Source organism: Ornithorhynchus anatinus, chromosome 5 (genome assembly GCF_004115215.2).
Source record: "Ornithorhynchus anatinus isolate Pmale09 chromosome 5, mOrnAna1.pri.v4, whole genome shotgun sequence".
NCBI lineage: Eukaryota > Metazoa > Chordata > Mammalia > Monotremata > Ornithorhynchidae > Ornithorhynchus > Ornithorhynchus anatinus.
In genome coordinates this window covers 12,180,729-12,203,075 of record NC_041732.1, presented here as the reverse complement: position 1 = coordinate 12,203,075, position 22,347 = coordinate 12,180,729, and the positions used below count along the sequence as shown (strand labels likewise).

General features: G+C 42.4%; 1 long non-coding RNA gene and 1 other non-coding gene across 2 annotated transcripts in view; one reads left to right on the top strand and one right to left on the bottom strand.

Annotated features, from left to right (window-relative positions):
- Positions 1-21,093, top strand: part of LOC114812142 — a 71,495-nt gene extending 50,402 nt beyond the window's left edge. Inside the window, exons 2-3 of the long non-coding RNA XR_003759777.2 lie at positions 9,448-9,512; positions 21,081-21,093. This is a non-coding gene — a long non-coding RNA (uncharacterized LOC114812142). The remainder of the gene's footprint in view (positions 1-9,447; positions 9,513-21,080) is intronic.
- A 134-nt stretch (positions 21,094-21,227) lies between these two features.
- On the bottom strand, positions 21,228-21,309 carry TRNAS-GCU. Its single transcript has one exon. It is a non-coding gene; the product is annotated as a tRNA-Ser (tRNA).
- Between the last annotated feature and the right edge of the window lie 1,038 nt (positions 21,310-22,347).

Here is a 22,347-nt window from a genome sequence, read left to right as displayed (position 1 = left end):
CGTCGACCCCTGGGCCACATCCTCCCACGGTCCTGGAATGCCCTCCCTCCTCACCTCTGCCAAACTAATTCTCTTCCCCTCTTCAAAACCCTACTTAAACCTCACCTCCTCCAAGAGGCCTTCCCAGACTGAGCTTCCCCTTTTCCCTCTGCTCCCTCTACCCCGCCCTTCACCTCTCCGGAGCTAAACCCTCTTTTTCCCCTTTTCCCTCTGCTCCTCCCCCTCTCCCTTCCCATCCCCTCAGCGCTGTACTGGTCCGCTCAACTGTATATATCTTCATTACCCTATTTATTTTGTTAATGAGATGTACAGCGCCTTGATTCTATTTATTTGTTATTGTTCTTGTCTGTCCGTCTCCCCCGATTAGACTGTAAGCCCATCAAAGGGCAGGGACAGTCTCTGTTACCGATTTGTACATTCCAAGCACTTAGTTCAGTGCTCTGTACATAGTATGCGCTCAATAAATACTATTGAATGAATGAACATACCTGAGGGGGTCGGTGGTGGGGTAGACGAGAGCGAGGTCCGGAAAGGAGGTTGGCGTTGGAGGAGCAAAGTGTGTGGATTGGATCTTAGTAGAAGATCAGCACAGTAAGGTAATGGGGAGGGAACTGATTCGAATGCCTTTAAAGCCTGTTCCGGTTCTACCTGAGCCTGTGTACACACAAACAATTCTTTCTTACTCTTAAGAAGCAAATTTTACTTGAACCTGCTAGTCTTCAGAAATCCTGAAAATCTAGGTATCTTGCCAGGAAAGCAATAGTATTGTAGGGGAGCTGGATTTAGATGTGGTTTTTATCTTTCATCAATGCTTAGAACATCCGGCCTGGACTCGAGATCTCATTTCACTGCTGAATTGAAAGGAGACTGCAAATGAAACCTCAATATAGCAGATATGGCCTGCAGTGAGAACCTTATTGAAGTGAGAGGAAACAAAGGCACTAATGTAATTCAGAGTCATGATAATCATTGGATAGAGCAAGCGATTGTTTTTGCGGGCATTTTTCAGAATATTCCAAACCCTTTGCTATAAGGAGATTTCACTAGGAAGAAATTTGTTCTCTAAACCTACAAAATTCCAGTGAGTTAAAAACTGACTGCTCCTCTATCCATAATTAAAATACCAAGTGAAACTAATTAGAGGTATCTAATGCCCCCAGCAAAACCAGCAATTAAATCTGCCAGTCACAATCTCTTTCTCTTCTTATTCCTTTCTCTCTCCCTCCCCACGAGCCCTTAATTTGTATTGACCTCCTGAACTGAGGATTTCTGAATTACGTTACCTTGCTTCGTAACTATTTCACTTAACCGTATTTTAGACCCACATAAACATGTGTCTGTAAGATCCCTTTTCACAGGGATCGTGTCTGCCAACTTTACTGTATTGTACTCTCCCAGGTGCCTAGTACAGCGCTCGGCACATGGTAAGCGCTCAATAAATACCCTTGATGGGTTGATGTGTCCGCATTGGAGAACAAAACATTTTGTTTGGACCCAGGAGTAGAGCTACCCAGCGTGATAGGGCTGAATTCAAGGTACATAATTCTGAATTGTAGCTGTAGATCGTAGAAAAATGAAAGAAAAATGTGTCACGGCTCACCCAAAGTGAGAGAAACTGGAACCCTATTTAAGAAGCAGTGTTGTAATAATAATAATAATAATAATGTTGATATTTGATAAGCACTTACTATGTGCAGAGCACTGTTCTAAGCGTTGGGGTAGATACAGGAGAAGCAGCGTGGCTCAGTGGAAAGAGCATGGGCTTTGGAGTCAGGGCTCATGAGTTCGAATCCCAGCTCTGCCACTTGTCGGCTGTGTGACTGTGGGCAAGTCACTTAACTTCTCCGTGCCTCAGTTACCTCATCTGTAAAATGGGGATTAAGACTGTGAGCCCCACGTGGGACAACCTGATTCCCCTGTGTCTACCCCAGCGCTTAGAACAGTGCTCAGCACATAGTAAGCGCTTAACAAATACCACCATTATTATTATTATTATTACAGGGTAGGGAGTCAGAGGTCATGGGTTCAAAGTCAGCTGTGTGACTGTGGGCAAGTCACTTAACTTCTCTGTGCCTCAGTTACCTCATCTGTAAAATGGGGATTAAGACTGTGCGCCTCACGTGGGACAACCTGATTACCCTGTATCTACCCCAACGCTGAGAACAGTCTGAATCCAAAGGGTTGTCATCAGTCAACTTAGCGGGATATACGTTGGGAACGTGAAAACATAAGGTAACATCATGGGTTTTGAGTGAGGGTGGATTGATTTCTTGTTTCCATTTTTAATGGTGTTTTTTATGAGTTCTGTGAGCCAGTAAGGCTTGATTGTATTCTCTGGTCCATCTTGCTCAGTAATCAGTCTCCTGCGTTGGTACCAGAGAATGTTTAAGAAACAGTGTGATGGTTCCTCCTCTCATGAATATCTACTTGAACTCACTGACAGTTTCTTCATGCCACTTTGGGGCAGTAAACTGCATGAATGTCTCCTGTGGAATTAGCCAATCAATTGTACTTAGTGAGCACTTACTGTGTGCAGAGCACCATACTAAGCCCTTGGGAGAGTACAGTATAGCAAAGTCAGTAGAGGTATTTCCTGTGCAAGAATTCAGTCTAGAGGGGGAACAGACATTTAATATAGATGAATTACAGATATGTACATAAGTGCTCTCGGGGCTGGAGGATGGGGGTGAATAAAGGGTTTAAATACAAGGGCAGGAATAGCACAGAAGAGAGAGGGAGAAGAGGAAATGAGGGTTTAGTCGGGAAAGGCCTCTTGGATGAGATGTGCCTTCAATAAAGCTCTGAAGGTGGCGAGACTGATGGGATGTCGGTTATAATAATAATAATAATAATGATATTTGTTAAGCACTTACTATGTGCAAAGCACTGTTCTAAGTGCAGGGGGACTACAAGATGATCAGGTTGTCCCACGTGGGGCTCAGAGTCTTAATCCCCATTTTCCAGATGAGGTAACTGAGGCCCAGAGAAGCTAAGTGACTTGCCCAAAGTCACACAGCTGACAAGTGGTGGAGCCGGGATTCGAACCCATGACCTCTGACTCCCAAGCCCGTGCTCTTTCCACTGAGCCACGCTGCTTCTCTAAAAAGAAGGAGGGCATTCCAGGTCAGAGGCAGGGCATGGGCAAGAGGTTGGTGACAAGAAGGATGAGATTGAGGTACGGTGAGCAGACCGTGACTAGAAGAGCGAAGTACGAAAGCTGTCAGGTTTGGCAGGTGAGGGTAAGGGGATTTAATGATTCATAGCCGACGGTAAGGAGTTTCTCTCTGATGCCGGTAGTGGATGGCCAACCACTGGAGGAAATATTGAGCGAATATTTTTGTAGAAAAATGATCCGGGCATCAGAGTGAAGTTTGGACTGGAGTTGGGAGAGACAGGAGGCAGGGAGGTCAGCAAAGAGGCTGATGCAGTAATCAAGGCGGGATTGGATAGATGCTTGGATTAACGTGGTAGCATTTTGAACGGAGAGGAAAGGGAGGATTTTAGCATTGTCGTGAAGGTCGAACCGACAGGATTTAGTGACATTGAATATTTGGGTTGAGTGAGAGAGAAGAGTTGAGGATAATGCCAAGGTTACGGGTTTGTGAGAGAGGAAGGATGGTAGTGCTGTCTACAGTGATGGGAAAGTAAGAGGGAGTAATTTATCTGTTACTGCACTGCCTGCTTGGACCATTCTTATAAGGATTTTATTAATGATTGGTTGCAGTCCAGAGTATTGTGTACTTCTTTCCAATAATTTTCTCTTTTCCGAGACCGGAAGTTCTGCTGCGACATTAAAAAAAAATTAAAAATGGAAGAATTATATTAAATAACAGTGGTATTTAAACCCTTACTATGTGTTATTCACTATACCAAGCACTGGGGCACATACAAACTAGTAGGTCAGAAACAGGCCCTGTCCCTCGAGGGGCTTAAAATTTAAGTCAGAAGGAAAACAGGTAATGAACCTCCATTTTACAGATGAAGAAACTGAGCCATAGAGAAGTGACTTGCCTAAGGTCACATAGGAAGTGGTGGAGCCAGGATTAAAATCCAGGTCCTCTGATTCATTTTTGGTCCTGTTGCTTTTTCCATTAGACCACACTGCTTCCCAATGAACCCAATTTGATTTCAGTGAATCAGTGGTATTGATTGAGTACATTTTGTGTGGAAAGCACTGTACTAAATGCTTGGGAGACTGCAATATAACGGGAGTTAGGCACATTTCCTGCCCACAGCCAGAATTTGCCAAACCAGCCTTTGCCCACTGCTCCACTAAATATAGTTCATGTTTCAGAGATCTTTCATATTGAAAAGAGTATTTTCTGTTCGACATGTTGATGAACAACACCTGCTCAATTTAATGCTTTGATTCCTGATGATCTGGTTTTTAAAAGCCATTTTTATAAAATGTATTTTCAATCTCAAATCTCACACAGAAAAATGTATTGAGGAAAGTCTAGTGACTCATTGGTAGTCAGTGAAAAATTAAGAGCATAAACACAGTGATGATGGTTATGATATTTAAGCGCTATCTGTCAAGCACTGTACTATCCGCTGGGGTAGATACACGATAATCAGAGAAGCAGCGTGGCTCAGTGGAAAGAACACGGGCTTGGGAGTCAGAGACCATGGGTTCGAATCCTGGCTCTGCCACTTGTCAGCTGTGTGACTGTTGGCAAGTCACTTAACTTCTCTGTGCCTCAGTTACCTCATCTGTAAAATGGGGATTAAGACTGTGAGCCTCATGTGGGACAACCTGATTACCTTGTATCTACCCCAGCACTTAGAACAGTGCTCTGCACATAGTAAGCGCTTAACAAATACCAACATTATTATTATTATAACCAGGCCCCACATGGGGCTCAGAGTCTAAGTAGGAGGGAGAACAGGAATTGAACCCCTTATTTGGCAGACGAGTTAATCCAAGCCACAGAGCAGGTAAATGACTTGCTCAGGGTCACACGCAGCAGGTTAGTGGCAGGGCCGGGATTAGAACCCAGGTGCTCTGTCTCCCAGGCCGTGCTCTTTCTACTAGGCCACGCTGCTTCTCGTGGATTCACCAACTCTGGGGATCTCCCCATCCTAGAACTGGGATGTGCTTGTCCTTTTTGCTTAAGAAGTGACTGCTGAGTACTGATCAGTACCAATACTTTGAGTAAAACTTAGAAAACTCTACTATTTAATTGCCTTGTTATTTTGTGCAGGAATCATTCTTAGCTATCCTCTTGGTCCTAGTCATCCACATCACTTTGCCAGCACTCCAAAAGACCTTTCCAGTTTTGAGGTCATGTAGAGTTCCCCTAGTTTAGACCAGACTGACATTCCTTTTGACCCCTGATTAATTGATTTTTGTAATGAGGACAGACATCCATTGGGGTCAATCTCTTAGAGCCCTGTGATTTGCATCAGAACTCTGTCTAAGGTATCTAGTTTCTCCAACTAAATCATTTTAGACATCCAGAGATAGAGGAGAACTGGAATGTGTTATAGTCTGGGTAATCTTACGGTTATAATAAAAATTGATAGGGCAAGAGTGCAATTAAAAGCTCTCTGCCGCTTCACTGAGTGGCCTCTAATGAGCAAACACAAAATCAAACAGATTGAGGATGGTGGGGTTTTTTTTTAATAACATAAAACTGTTGCCCATGAAGTTCTTGGCTGACATCATGAAACTAATTTCACTTAATGGCTGTGATGGACCTACAAATTTCGATACGCAGGGAAGGTGGCACCAAATTACCGTGCCATCAAACTCCTCCTGTCTGTCATCTTTTATCTCAATGGCCGCTTTCCCTCCCAGACTGTCAAACGGGAATGAGTGGACCCCTCCAAGGTTGGATTTATTCAGGCTTGGATAATGCGATTCAGGAAAACCCAAACAAAGCAAATGAAAACCAGTGAGATGATAAATGATCCTACCGTTTTGTAATTTGGGGAAAGCACCTATGGATTTCTTTTCTTTTGCTCCTAAGAGCCCTTGAAGTATGTCAAGTATTTAGAGTGATTCAGGTCCCTCTTCTACATGCCAGAGTTAATGATTCACGCTTTTGTCAAACAATGCAGGCTTCCCCGGGCAGCAGAGAAAATATACTTTCATCATCTCTTTGGCTGATTCACCTTGGGTGAATTGTTGTGATAGTAAGCAATTGGTATGCTGTTAGTCGGTATGATACTCTCATCTTGGTGACTCGCTTCCCCCCCACCAACTTCCCCTTTTTCTGCTCACCCTCTCAAGTAGTTTCTTAAAATGTCCTCTGTTATTTCAGGAGAGTCCAAAAAAGGTTCAGGTTGAGTTGTGCCTCAGTGTACTTTGCTTAAAAGTTGGGATCAAACTAAACATTTGGGATTTTTTTAGAAGCATTAAAGGCAAGCGTGGACCCTTTTCAGAGGGGCCTGAATTATGTCTCTCGCCCTCACCCTCCACTAGAATCATTTGAATTGCTTTTTCAGAAAGCTCTAAAATCCAACTTAAAATGCCGGTTTCTAAGGACAGAGCACAGTTCAGCCTAACCCTTGGAATATTGAAATTCTAACTAGAAATAGACAATGATTGCTAATCAAGAAAGTCATCTTAGGTTCCTGTCCTTCATACCCCCTTTAGTTCTTTTATTTATTCGTAATTACTTCCTATTTCACTCAACGGTATTATTTGCTGTGGAATTAAAATGCTCAGGTGCAGAGACAATGTTTCTGTTGTGCTTTTAAAAATACTACTTTTTCAGATCCCTTTCTGGTTCCCCTTAGTTTTCTGTCATTCCTGACCTTCTACTGAAAAAGCTATCCAAATAAAATGAAATTTATCAGTACAATTTATTAAATGATTAGTATGTGTCTGCAGAGCACCGTTCTAAGTACGGTAGAATTAGTATCCATGATCTCTGCCTTCATGAAATTTACAATATAGAGGATTATGATAAAATGAACGGTTGAGATTTTCATATGGATAGGGATTTTTTTCCTTGACACTTTAAATAAAGTAGTCGGCACAGTTTTAAGGCTATTATCAACCCTGTGACCCCTCCCAAGCAATGCAATATGTGACAGAGCAACTTTGTTAGTGTAGGTGACTGTACGCAAATTACTAGGGGAAGCAGCATGGCCTAGGCAGGAGTCAGAGGATGTGGGTTTGAATCCCAGTTCCTCCACTGTCGGCCGTGTCACCTTGGGCAAGTCACTTAATTTTTCGGTGCCCCTGTTGCCTCATCTGTAAAATGGGGATTAAGACTGTGAATCCCAGGTGGAACACGGACTCTGTCCAAACTGATTACCTTGCATCTACCCCAGCGCTTAGAACAGTCAGAAGGACCTGGGCTCTAATCCCGGCTTCACCTCGTGTCTGTCTTTTGACCTTAGGCAAGTCACAACTTCTCTGTACCTCAGTTATCTCATCTGTAAAATGGGAATTAAGACTGCGAGCCCCGTGTGGGACAGGGACTGTGTCCAACCTGATTAGCTTGTATCTACTCCAGCACTTATAACAGTGCTGGAAACATAGTAAGTGCTTAACAAATACTGTCATTATTATTATTTATTAACAGGGCCTGGCACATGGTAAGTGCTTAACAGATACTATAAAAAAGTAAAAAAAAATTAAAAAGTTTTGAAGGTGGGGAGAGTGGACTGTCGGATATGAAGAGGGAGGGCGTTTCAGGTGGCGGTGAGGTAAATGAGCTCGAGGTACAGTGAGGAGCAAAGTATGTGGACTGGGCCATAGTAGGAAAGCAGCAAGGGAAGGTAGGAGGGGGCAAGGGGATTGAGTGCTTTAAAGCCCATGGTGAGTTTCTGTTTGATGTGGAGGTAGATGGGAAACCACTGGAAGTTCTTGATAAGTGGGGAAACATGGACTGAAAGGTTTTGTAGAAAAATGATCCGGGCTTCAGAGTGAATTAAATTAGGGATTGGAATGTGGAGAGACAGGAGGCTGGGAGGTCAGCCAGGAGGGTGATACCCTAATCAATGTGGGATAAGAGTAAGCACTCAATAAATACGATCGAATGAATTAATGAATAAGTGAGAGAAGGATCTGAGCAGCACATTTATGCCAGGCACAGCAGATGGAATCCAATACGGGGCTTGGGGCAACTCTGTCTCCTCTGCTATCTGTACTCTGATCTCTGACAGGACCCCTGCCCATTCCTCCTCCCTGGAGCTGCCAAGTAAGGAAGGGGAGAGACTAGCCACTAAATTCATAATAATCCAACCTGAAGGCTAAATGAAGGACTCTCAAGCCAGGTTCCTGAGTGACAGTAGGCTTGGGGCCCTGCTTCCTGGGCAACTCCAGCCCTGCCCTTACCCTGCTCTCACTTTGAGGTACCTTGGGTTGTCCCCAGCAGTGCCTGGAAATCATTAGCAATCGTTGGTATTTATTGAACACTTACTGTGCGCAGAGCACTGTCCTGAGCACTTGAGAGAGTACAGAGTTGGTAGACACGTTCCCTGCCCACGACAAGCTTCCACTCTAGAGGGGGAGACAGACATTAATATAAATGATATCTACGTATTTGCTGTGGGGCTGAAAGTGGGGTGACTACTAAATAATAATAATTATTTGTTAAGCACAATATAGTAAGCCCTGGGGTGGATGCAAGAAGATTGGGTTGGACACAGTCCCCGTTCCACGACGGGCTCACAGTCTCAATCCCCTTTTGACAGATGAGGTAACTGCGACACAGGGAAATGAAGTGACTTGCCCAAGGTCACACAGCAGTTGGCAGAGCTGGGATTAGAGCCCATGACCTTCTGACTCCCAGGTCTCTACCCACTATATCATTGTACTAAATGCCCAAAGGTTTAAGCACTTATGTGCCAAGCATTATATGAAGTACTGGGGTGGATTCAATACAGTCAGGTTGGGCACAATCCCTGTCCCACATTGGGTTTACAGTTTAAGTAGGAGGGAGATGTAAATGCTGTTTTACAGATGAGGAAACTGAAGCCCAGAGAAGTGAAGTGACTTCTCCGAGGTCCATGGGAGGCAAGTTGTAGAGCTGGGATTAGAACCCAGGCCCAAACTCTTTCCACTAGGCCACACGGACTTGCTTCCAGAATCTTTGCCCGAGTACTATTAATGGAGCAGGCTCTGGGCCTTTAGATATCTCACTCTGTCCTCTTCCCTCCTGCTGCTACACTTCTGCCTTTGTGCTGCCACTGGGAAGGAGACGAGATGGGAACTGATCCAGGTCCTGGCTCTTACCATCACCACTACCTCCTCTCTTTACCCCCAAGAAGACAAATCTAGAGGAGGCAGGAAGAAGACGAAATCTAGGCCACAAAATAGTCAGTTCTGCTACTACCAAAAGGGTTTTTTGCAATTACTAAAGTTTAAGCATTAGGAAAAGGATTTGAAATCCCACAAAATGCCTAAGAGTGTTTACTAATATCTCTCCTGTTGTTGGGCATCCACATATTTATAAATCTTAAAGGACTTTATTTTTCTGTTTGATTTAGATGACTGCCCCGACGGCACCTTCTTTTCTGTGAGGATCTGTGTAACAAGCCATCATCAAGGTGAGGTCCTTTCTGAGACAATTATTCTTTTTTAAGTCACATCCTAGGGGAATTTTGCTGATTTAGAGTTGATTTGTCCTTCCTTCTGGATTTTATTAGGAGGTAGGTTATTTAAAATACAAGGTGATCTTTACAATCTCTGCATATTTTAATCTTGAGTAGCATGTGGACATTTTAGACATGTGCGTATTTTTGTCAGTTATCCTACTTGCCGTAAGTTTCCTCCTTTAGTTGATGAGGGCGGCACACCCTAAACAAGATACTTCATTTAGACTAGTTAAAAGAGGGAGGCGATACTTATTTAAAACTATAAAGCTTAGCATTGGAGTGTTCCGAGGAGGATTTTGCTGTGTTGCTTTGCATAGCATGAAGTATGTTGCTTTATCGCTACAGCTTATTATGCGTATATGCTGTATTTGGTAGCATTATTATACCGTTTGATCAGTCAACCATCATATCAAACAACAGAATTAGTAGACATGATCCCTGACTACTGAGAGTTTACAGTATATGGGTTTAAGTGTTTTAGATCCCAAAGGATATCTGAACACTATCTTAAAGATGAATTATGCACCAAATGTTCAGTTAGGTGGAATAGTAGTCTGTCATCTGTTTTAGAAATAGATCCTGTACAAAATCTTTTTGAAAAGTTTTTTTTTTTTTAAATTAGTTGTATTGCTGCAATGCAGTCAGATTGAGCCTCAATCTGAGACTCTATTTTAGAGGGCGAATCTAAAATACTTGAATATGTAAAATTATGAAACTAGTCTTAGAAGAACCTCTAATGGTACCAAACAGCATTGTTTCCCGTGGAAACATTTTGTAAACAAGCTGATATGTGCAAAACTGCCCAGCTGTCCAAGCATTATGAAAAAACAGCCTGTCAAGTGGCAGACAGATCTGGTAGCAAAGTAGCTTCTTTGAACACACTCGAGACTATTATTACTTATAATCCATCTGAAAATAAATCTGCACTTTAGTTTGAGACCGTGGGTTTTGGTTGTCAATTTTTAGTGAAGAATCTTTTAAGCTATTTAAAATGAGGCCTCCCTGGAAGGCTGGATCCTGTCAGTGTCAACTGATACTTTACATGTTTCACATATTCAGAAAGACAACTTTATTTCAGTGGAAGATGAAGATGAATTCACCAGCGCTTTATAGCGATTGCTTCATCATCATCAAAATTCTCCAACGCCTGAATTCTGTTACCCTCTCCTTATTCCCTTTCTGCCGGCCTTGGATTTCTATGTGCTAATGCAAGTGGCTTTTCTAGAACATATTTTGGAAAATTTTCTCTTTAAACTCGGCTCCCATAAAGTAAGCTTGTAATTATATTTTTTAAATGCTCCAAAATAACAGTAGGATGCCTAGAAAAGTAACTTTTCTAATCCATTTTTTTCTAAATTGCTTTAATGTAAAAAAGGTAATATGTTATCTGTTACCCTCTAGACTGTAAGCTCATGTGGGCAAGGAAGGTGTCTCTTGTTGTACCCTCCCAAGTGCTTAGTACAGTGCTGTGCACAATAAGCGCTTAATAAGCACAGTTGAATGAATGAATGAACTATTTCCAAATCCAATATTAATCTCAGATTTTCATACCTGTGCACTGTTTTTGATTCAATCTCAAAATTGTTTAGTCAATCAGTGGCTTTCATTGAACATTTAGTCTCTGCAAGGTGCTGTACTAGGCACCTGAGAGAGTACAATTGGGTTTGGAGATTTGATCCTTTCCCACAAGGAACTTACAATCTAGTTGGGGGACTTACACTCTAGTAAAAGGTATTTAAACCCCATTTTACAGATGAGGAAGCTGAACCACAGAAAAATGTCCAATTCCTGAGTATGAATTTAATTTTGTGCAGAACTCTTTATTTACTACATTGAATTCTTCTTTTCCTTGCGAAAACTCTAAACTGTTTTTGATCATGTTTATGTATATTTTGGTGAATAAGCTCTCTGAACATGGAAAATTACATAATGTCTCTACTGCTTTATGAAGTTTTCTTCAAATAATTGTCCTTTTTTCTAAAATATCTTGGGTTGTACAGGACTTATTCTTTCAGCTCTAAATATAATTTTTGCACTTGATTTCTTTGAACATTTTATCTTCCTACTTCCATAGCCTCATATTTTCATTCACTGCCTGGAGTGAATTTCGGAGTGAGGCATGATCAGAAATGTATTTTCGTCAGTTTGCACCAAGTGTCAGAACTAACCTCAGCCCCGGCGTGTGTGAGAAAATGGAGTTTTAAGATACTGGGCATATATGAGACTTTTGGTACCAGGGTTAGAGTTCTATAAACTCCTCCTGGGCATGTTCTGAATCCTTGTTAAGGGCACTATTTGCACTCATTTCTTGCGATATTACAGTCTCGGGGAAGCAAGAATCTTCCTGCAAAGTAATGTGGTTGGGGTCCCTCTCCCCAAGCCTGACGGTGGCCAGAGATCAAACTATGTAGATGGTTGACCTGTTCCCAAAGTGTTTTGACTTTATCTGTCCTCAGTCAGTGACCAAAATAGTATCCACAGGGAAGCAAATGAAAGGTATCCCTAAAGTGTATTAAATGAAGAAGGATTGTAAACGGCTTTTAATCTGAACTAGTCAGTATCTTGATGATCTTTCTGGCTCCCACCAAATCTAAACTAAATCTTAAGCAGCCCACAGTACAGTTGTGTTTCTTCTTTGTGCCAGAAATGTCGAAGACTTAGAACTCGATTGCCGGGAAGTACTGTTACAGACTGAGTTGCTTCAGTCCGTTATTTTGGGTTGACAATTAGTGAGTAGTTATGCTTGTGTTTGCGCTCTCATAGATGTGTACAGCTGGGTGGAAATTGGCCTCAAAGGGTACTCAGTTTTCTTTGTCATTAGTTAACAGATGCTTACTACAGTGCTTGCTTAGTGAGTCTTTACTTAATGTTAGGGTAATGCATCTCTCTACACTAATGAGACGAGTTTTGCCACGCAGCAGCTCATTATGTAAAACGAATAACAGCCTATGTCCAAACAGTGATCCTTTTCAATATGATTAATTCTCTGTGAAGTTGCTGACTGTACCTTAATGAGAAGACATTCTTCTATCAATAGTTTTTTTTTTTGTATTGCCACTTCTAGATGGCATTAAATACAAATTGATCTCAGCTATTCTGGGATATCGTTTGGGAGAAAATCTCATATTTGATTTGGCAGGTGACAGTGACTGCCAAACTTTTTGAAGCATTAGGAATCTTTCAGGAATCTTAGTCTTCATATAAAACAATTTTTGGTTTCCAGATAAGTGTGACCATTCATATGTACAAAAGTTTGTTATATAAAACCACCAGTTAAAAAAGTATGACATAATAATGTTGGTATTTATTAAGCGCTTACTATGTGCCGAGCACTGTTCTAAGCGCTGGGGTAGACATAGGGGAATCAGGTTGTCCCACGTGGGGCTCACAGTCTTAATCCCCATTTTACAGATGAGGGAACTGAGGCACGGAGAAGTTAAGTGACTTGCCCACAGTCACACAGCCGACAAGTGGCAGAGCTGGGATTCGAACTCATGAGCCCTGACTCCAAAGCCCGTGCTCTTTCCACTGAGCCACGCTGCTTCTCCTGACATATATGTGAATGTTGTCAAGTATTTTGTTTTAACAAACAGTTTTCACACACTAAGAAGAAATTATTTTGCTTAAATTATTTTTACTCATTCCTATCTCATCCCTTGTTGAGGAATTTCTATGTAGAGAGTTTGTGCTATTCAGACATTTGTGATGTTTCTACAAACAAGTCCCCTTTGTTCCTCCCCTTTTAAAATTCTATTTTTAAATTAGGTGGTTAAAAAAATCCTGAATCCTCCAGCATTTCCCAGATGCTTCTAATGGTTATCTAAAAAAAAGTACTGATTTGAAATTCTGATTTATTTAAATTTTGATTGTTTATTCCTTTTATAATTCCTAATTTGGATCCTAAAGCCACCCTTTATGGAACCATATGGCCCTTGCCAGCCTTATCCATTTCCACTCATTCTATTCAATTGTCCATACTAGGAATTATGGCTTGTTTCAATCAGTAGAGTATACTGACCAAACAAAATTCATCTAAATCAGTTATGGACACCTCTTGGTTATCTGAAAGCTCTTTATTTGGATTGTAGGCTCCTTGTGGGCCGGGATCATGTCTGTCAATTCTGTTGTCTTGTATTCTGCCAAGCGCTTAGCACACAGTTAATAGCCCAGTACATTAATTGCATAGAATGAATGATCCTAGGTTATCGAGACTAAGTGTTGCTGCTCCTTCCTTGCCAGCTGTGGGGTTTTTTGCTCTTCATTAGCAAACCTATTAGAGGGCTGGAACAGAGAGTAGATTCCAGCTTGATTCTGCTACTTTTAGAACACCTCTGGTAAAAAGATTTGGTGACAGAGGAGTTTGAAAGTAATTGCTTAAACAGTTTAGAGGTTTTCTGGAGATCTCATTTATCCATTTTGTCAGTCAGTCATATTTACCAAGCGCTTACTGTGTGCAGAGAACCGTACTAAGCGTTTGGGATAGTACGATATAACAGACACATTCCCTGCCCACAGTGAGCTCACAGTCTTGAGGGGAAGATGGGCATTAATATTAATAAATAAATTACAGATGTGTATATAAGTGCTTTGGGACTCGGAGGAGGGGGATGAATTAAGGGAGCGAGTCAGGGTGACGCAGAAAGGAGTTGAAGGAAAGGAAAAGACAACTTGATCAGGGAAGGCCTCTTGGAGGAGATGTGTCTTCAGTAAGGCTTTGAAGTGGGAAGAGTGATTGTTTGGTGGAGGGAGGTTGTTTCAGGGCAGAGGCAGGATGTGGGTGAGAGGTCATTGGTGAGATATATAATAATAGTGATAATAATAATACTAATAATAATAATAACGGCATTTGTTAAGCTCTTCCTATGTGCCAAGCACTGTTCTAAGCGCTGGGGGGGATACAAGGTAATCAGGTTGTCCCACATGGGGCTCACAGTCGTAATCCCCATTTTCCAGGTGAGGTGACTGAGTCACAGAGAAGTTAAGTGACTTGCCCAAAGTCATACAGCTGACAAGTGGCAGAGCCGGGATTAGAACCCATGACCTCTGACTCCCAAGCCCAGGCTCATTCCACTGAGTCAAGCTGCCTCTCAATGAGGCTAGCATTAGAAGAGCAAAGGCCAGACCCTGTTCTTAGCACTGGTTCCCTGCCCCTTGTTGCCATGGAGAATCAGAAGTTGGCTATATGAAAGGCAAAACTAACGTTCATTCGATAATGTTTGTAACTGTTTAGTAGTACATATCTGTAATTTATTCATTTGTATTGTTGTCTCTCTCCCCCCTCCCTCCTGACGGTAAGCTCACTGTGGGCAGGGAATATGTCTGTTCATTGTTGTATTGTACCCTTCCAAATGCTTAGTACAGTGCTCTGCACACAGTAAGTGCTCAGTAAATACTACTGAATGTCTGAATGAATGAATAGTAGTAACTTTTAGATTAATGAGAGTAATTTTTTTTTTTTAAAGCCAGTGCAGGAGGAAGTGATCCGCGTGTCTAACGTCAACACTGACATTTTACATAACCACAAGAGATGACTGCAGGGTATGGGGCTTAGAAATGGCCTCACTCAGTAACCCCCATCATCCAAAGTATCTGAAAATGATGGAAAGTCCCAATCCGTGCGACTGCAAATCTGAATCCATGTAGTGTCTGTTGGAATGCCCTTACTAGATGTCCAAGTGTTCCCCTTTAACCCCTCAGCCCATTGTAGAGATGGTCCAGAATATCCACCAGCTAGAGTTTTTCAGACTATATATTATAAATTTCTTATTTAAAGTTAATGTCTGTCTCCCCCTCTAGACTGTAAACCTGTTATGGGCAGGGAACATCCTGCTAACACTGTTGATTTGTACTCCTCCAACCATTCAGTTCATGATATGTAGTCAGCACTTAATAAATACCATCGATTGATTGATTGATAGTCATTAATAGTGAACGTTGACTCGTTTCAGGAAGCTTATTGTTCAGTTTTTTCATCCCTGCTGAATGCCTTTTTTTTCCATCCATCTCCCCAGTCTGCCTGTTCCTTCAACTTCACAACAATATAAGGTTTGTGTCATAAATATTTTATGAAAGTGAATTGATTTTGTGACCCAAGCGGAGGACCTGATTGACTTATTTATACAAGGGTTATCTTGAAATTCCAAAAGGAAAGGAAAGAGAATTAAGAGAGGGCTTTGGATGAAGTAATTTTTCAAGTATGTCTGTGAGAATTATAAAGTCTTCAATAATAGCAAAATGGGTTTCTTGAAGGAGCGTGATAAAATATTCAATCAAACGCTAACACAGATGTTAGGTTTAAATAATCTATGAATAAACAGAATAAAAATAGCTCTCTGCTCCTTTCCAGTCAGCTAATATGTGTTGATTTTTCATTTGGGAAAATCGCACATAAGACATTTCCTGAAGTTTTATTAAAGAAACACACTCGACTTATCTGTGGGTCTTTTTTCCAAATTAGCTCTGGTGTTCATTAAGCGCTTTCTTTGTGCCATTCAATGTGATATATCGCAGATGATCAGATCGAACACCAACCCTGTCCCATTAGACTATCAGTGGTATTTATTGAGTTCTCAATCGAGCAATCATTTATTGAATGCTCACTGTGTGCAGAGCTCCCGGGTACTAAGCACTTGGGAGAGTACAGTATATCAGAATTGTAGGTGTGTTCCCCACTTTGTGCAGAGCACTGTACCCTAGTGCTTAGAACAGTGTTTGGTACATAGTGAGCGCTTAACAAGCACCATAAAACAAACACTGTACAATACAATACATAGTGCTCACAGTCAAAGAAGGAGGGAAAGGAGGTATCTTACCCCCATTTTAGAGGAAACTGAGGTGCAGAAAGATGGACCAGCCTGCCCAAAGTCACGCCACAGACCAGAGGCCAAATTGGGTTTAGAGCTCGACTTTGCAGGCTCCAGTCCTCTGCTCTTCCCATCAGGTCATGCTGTCTCTCTTCAAAGGGATTCATTTGTTCTTGTTCATTCATTCAATAGTATTTATTGAGCGCTTACTATATGCAGAGCACTGTACTAAATGCTTGGAATGTACAAATCGGCAACAGATAGTAACAGTCCCTGCCCATTGATAGGCTTACAGTCTAATCGGGGGAGACAGACAGACAGACAAAAACAATAGCAATAAATAGAGTCAAGGGGATGAACATCTCATTAAAACAATAGCAATAAATAGAATCAAGGTGATGTACATCTCATTAACAAAATAAATAGACTAATGAAAATATATACCATTGAGGGAACGAGCACAGTGCTGAGGGGAGGGGAAGGGAGAGGGGGAGGAGCAGAGGGAAAGGGGGGAAAAGAGGACTTAGCTGAGGAGAGGTGAAGGGAGGGTAGGGGGGAGCAGAGGGAGCAGAGGGAAAAGGGGAAGCTCAATCTGGGAAGGCCTCTTGGAGGAGGTGAGCTCTAAGTAGGGTTTTGAAGAGGGGAAGAGAATTAGTTTGGCGGCGGTGAGGAGAGAGGGCATTGCAGGACAGCGGGAGGACGTGGCCCAGGGGTCGACGGCGGGATAGGCGAGAACGGGGGACGGTGAGGAGGTGGGCGGCAGAGGAGCGGAGCGTGCGGGGTTGGCAGTAGAGAGAGAGAAGGGAGGAGAAGTAGGAGGGGGCAAGGTGATGGAGAGCCCTGAAGCCTAAAGTAAGAAGTTTTTGTTTCGTGCGGAGGTTGATAGGCAACCGCGGGAGGTTTTTAAGAAGGGGAGTGACACGCCCAGAGCATTTCTGCAGGAAGAGGAGCCCGGCAGCGGAATGAAGAATAGACTGGAGTGGGGAGAGACAGGAGGAAGGGAGATCAGAGAGAAGGCTGACATAATAATCCAGCCGGGGTTGGATAGACGTTTGGGTGGTGAGGAAAGGGCGCATCTTGGCGATATTATAAAGGTGAGACTGGCAGGTTGTGGTGATGGATTGGATATGTGTGGTGAACGAGAGAGCCGAGTCAAGGATGACACTGAGGTTGCAGGCTTGAGAGACGGGAAGGATGGTCTTGCCCTCCACAGTTATAGGGAAGTAATGAAGAGGACAGGGCTTGAGAGGGAAGATGAGGAGCTCAGTTTTGGCCATGTTGAGTTTTAGGTGGCGGGCAGACATCCAGGTAGAGACGTCTTGGAGGCAGGAGGAGATATGAGCCAGAAGGGAGGGGGAGAGGACAGGGGCAGAGATGTAGATCTGTGATCTGTAGATCTAAACTCTTCTTTTCCCTACTTTAGACCCAAGACCCAAGAGCTACCATATATGCAGTAATAGCTATAATATCCATCATGGATTTATAAAGGACTTTTTCTAGCTGACTACTGCAATTAGGACAGCAGGGCTCCTGGAAGATCAAGGGGAAGCAATAGATGTGAGGCTTTTGGCTGTGGTCCTGATGATTCTATGACTTCCTTTTCCACGCTCTTTCAAATGAATAATTAATGGATTACAGAAAGGCTTTGTGGAAAAGTTTACCCAAAAGAAGAGGATGAAAAGTAACAAGTCAGCTCCACTACAGAAACATCTTGTTTCAGTAATTTAAGGGGGACTAAGAGTACTTCAGCATTGAAAAAGTACAGATCATACATTAAAAAGGATGGTGAGCCAATCTAGTTTACTAAGAGCTATTTGAACCTCGCTTTAAAAAAACCAGCAACTGGTTATTCTTAGAATGCTCTAGATTTGCCTTCAAATTTCAGAAATAAGTGTTTCTGGCTCACTGAAGAAAAGAAAACAAATAAAAAGATCTAAGAATTTAATGATTATAGCCAGTGAAGCTGTTTTCTCTTTTATAAAATGTAATTTATTTTGTGCTTAGAAGAATTGCTTAGCCTGGCAAAATCCTGTAACTGGTTTATTTTTCTTTTTAATAAACATCTTTTGAATGGAATTTTTTTCCATCTCAGGGGTATTTGAAAAGTGTCATTCAATCAGTGAGTAAAGCAAGCGTTATACCAGAGCATTCGGTCGGGTACACAGAGTTCATTTATGAGTTCTGTTATCTTCTATTCTAGTTATTACAGCCTTTTTTTTCTTTTACAAGCCTCGGATGTCCCCTTTTCCAGGCACGTTAACCTTAGATATTGATCTTTATTAGAACTCTGCTCCTTTAGTGGTTCCTCTGAGACACAGTAATTCAGCAAGTGGTTTTGTGCCCGCTCTTTTCTCTGAAACCCTAGAAATCACCCTGGGGGCAGTTTCTTTTTTGCCTGTTTCCTTCCAGGAGGATGAGAGTTTATTCAGATGAGAGATTAATGAGCAACATGGTGGGAAATTTATTTTCACCCTCTGTATTAATAACTCGGCTTTTAGAAGTTGATCCCTGAGTTTCTGACCAATGGTTTCTGGAAAAGAAAAGACTGATAAATATTCTAACTTGATTTGTGACTCAGCTGTCATTTCAGGCAGGTGCTATTAGTCATAGGCTTTTTTATGGTACTGGTTAAGCGCTTATTATGTGCCAGGCACTGTACTAAACGCTGGAGTAGATACAAGCTAATCAGGTTGGACATGGTCCATGTCCCACATGGGGCTCATAGTCTTAACCCCCATTTTACAAATGAGGTAACTAGGTACAGAGAAGCTAAGTGACTTGCCCAAGGTCACACAGCAGACAAAGTGGCAAAGCTAGAATTAGAACTCAGGTCTCTCTGACTCCCAGGCCCTGTGCACTATCCGCTAGGCCACACTGCTTCTCAACTGTACTTTTTCAAAACCCTACTTAAAACTCACCTCCTCCAAGAGGCCTTCCCAGACTGAGCTCCTCTTCTCCCTCTACTCCCTCTACCACCCCCCTTCACCTCTCCGCAGCTTAACCCTCTTTTCCCCCCATTTCCCTCTGCTCCTCCTCCTCTCCCTTCCCATCCCCTCAGCACTGTACTCGTCTGCTCAACTGTATATATTTATTACCCTATTTATTTTGTTAATGAAATGTACATCGCCTTGATTCTATTTAGTTGCCATTGTTTTTACGAGATGTTCTTCCCCTTGACTCTATTTATTGCCACTGTTCTCGTCTGTCCGTCTCCCCCGATTAGACCGTAAGCCCGTCAAACGGCAGGGACCGTCTCTATCTGTTGCCGACTTGTTCATTCCAAGCGCTTAGTACAGTGCTCTGCACATAGTAAGCGCTCAATAAATACTATTGAATGAATGAATTGAATGAACTGTAACTGTAAGCTGCTCTGTAGAATGTAAGCTCGTTGTGGGCAGGGATCACCTCTACCAACTCTGTTGTACTTTCCGAAGTGCTTAGTACAGTGCTCTGCACACAGTAAGCACTCAATAAATACCATCAATTGACTGATTCATGGTTTTAGACGTCTCGAATGGATGAATTTTGTGCCTTTTTCCCTCTTCCATTCCCAGTATGCTGTTTACATTGATGGGGGAAAATGTTCACTAGTAATTTTGTAAGTTGATCGTTTGCCTGTTTCCAACCTCCTATTCCTTCCCAGGTCAGGGCCTGCCCCAAAAAGCAATTAGCAGGTGAGAAAATTGACTCTTAACAGATGCTTCAGTCTCGCCTTCTCCCCCAAGGGACTGTCAGTGTCAACTCCGCAAGATTAAATACCTTCCCATAAATTTTTTTTTTTGAGATTACAGAACAGAAACAAATTCTAAGTTGATAAAATGAGTTAAGGTGTGTCAGGAGTACAGATTAATGGGCCCCTGCCATTATTTAAATTCTGAGACAAAAGCAAGGAGATGTTTATTTTCCAAAGAGATGACATTGAAACGGCGACAGTTTTGTTCTGCGACGATGATTTTATTGTTCCGAAAGGGTAGATTTAATAACTGATTAATCGGTGTTGGTGCAGGAAGGCAACAGTTTTCCCCACTGCCATTTTTGACTTCCCGCTCTGCGGCTCAAGGCACAGCTCGGATGTCCACGACCTGCCTACGATTAACTTTTACAAACGGTATGGCGACTGTTGCTTTCCTTTTTCAATTTCCTCAAAAAAGTATGTTCAGTCACCCAGCAAAGATTCCATTTGACTCCTTTTGAGCAGGCAGATTAGATATTCATAGATTTCAACTCCTTTTCCTTGCTGGAATTATTGTCTCTTTATGCAGGTCATTAAAATAGAGTAGTTAAGTATAAAGGTTACATTTATCACCTTGCTTTGTATTGACAGGTTTTTACTCTGGATATATATCATTTGCCTTTGCTTTCCTAATGTTCAGGAATAATGCAAGGTTAAAAAAGAAAGAAAACCCTTGCGGGAATCAGTTGGGTTACACTCCCTTTATTCTTTGCTGTGCTTGTAATTCCAGCCTTGAGGGCAGGGAGCATTATCTGCTAACTCCGTTGTATAGTGCTCTCCCAACCGCTTAGTTCAGTCCTCTGCACATAGTAAGCACTCAATGCTCACCACTGAATGATTGCATAGAGTTTGAAAATAATAATAATAATGTTGGTATTTATTAAGTGCTTACTATGTGCAGAGCACTGTTCTAAGCGCTGGGATAGATCCAGGGTAATCAGGTTGTCCCATGTGAGGCTCACAGTCTTAATCCCCATTTTACAGATGAGGTAACTGAGGCACAAAGAAGTTAAGTGACTTGCCCACAGTCACACAGCTGACAAGTGGCGGATCCAGAATTCGAACCCATGACCTATGACTCCTAAACCCGGGCTCTTTCCACTGAGCCACGCTGCTTCCCTAAAATAAAGCTTTAATGACCAGGATGGGATTCGAACCCACGTGTGCAGAGCACAGTGGATTAGCAATCCATCGCCTTAACCACTGAGCCACCTCATCTTCTCTTAAACTCTTTTTGCTCAGAGTTCAGCTGGGAAGATATGGTCTTTTTCTCCCCCATCTTCCTTCACCCTCCACCAATGGATTTCGTCCACCAAGAAAATTTACTTGGAATGCACCATCGTGTTTATAGAAAAGGGAACGTTCCTTGATCGGGACTTGATTCTTCAGTAGTTTTTTCTGTTTGCTTTTTTGGGGTTTTTTTAAACACACTTTGTGGGTGGGGTTGTCTGACTCCCCCTCTGGACAGTAAGCTCATTGTGGCGGGGAATATGTCTTGTTTATTGCTGTATTGTACACTCCCAGGTGCTTACTACAGTGCTCTGCACAGAGTAAATGTTCAATAAATGCAATTGAATGAACGAAGGAATGAATGGAAACAGTATGACTTACTGGAAAGAGCCCAGACCTGTGTGTCAGAAGGACTTGGGTTCTAATCCACGCTGAGAAGCAGCGTGGCTCAGTGGAAAGAGCCTGGGCTTGTAAATCAGTGGTTGTGGGTTAATAATAATAATAATAATAATGTTGGTATTTGTTAAGCGCTTACTATGTGCCGAGCACTGTTCTAAGCCCTGGGGTAGACATAGGGGAATCAGGTTGTCCCACATGGGGCTCACAGTCTTAATCTCCATTTTACAGATGAGGGAACTGAGGCCCAGAGAAGTTAAGTGACTTGCCCACAGTCACACAGTCACACAGCTGACAAGTGGCCGAGCCGGGATTTGAACTCATGAGCCCTGACTCCAAAACCCCTGCTCTTTCCACTGAGCCACGCTGCTTCTCATCCCCGATCTGCCGCTTCTCAGCTGTGTGAATTTGGGTAAGTCGTTTCACTTCTCTTTGCCTCAGTGACCTCATCTGTAAAATGGGGACTAAGACTGTGAGCTCCACGTGGGACAGCCTCATTACCTTGTATCCACCCCAGCACTTGGAACAGTGCTTTGCACGTAGTAAGCGCTTAACAAATGCTATAATTATTATTATTAATCCTGGTTCTACCACGTGTCTGCTGTGTGACCCCGGGCAAGTCACTTCACT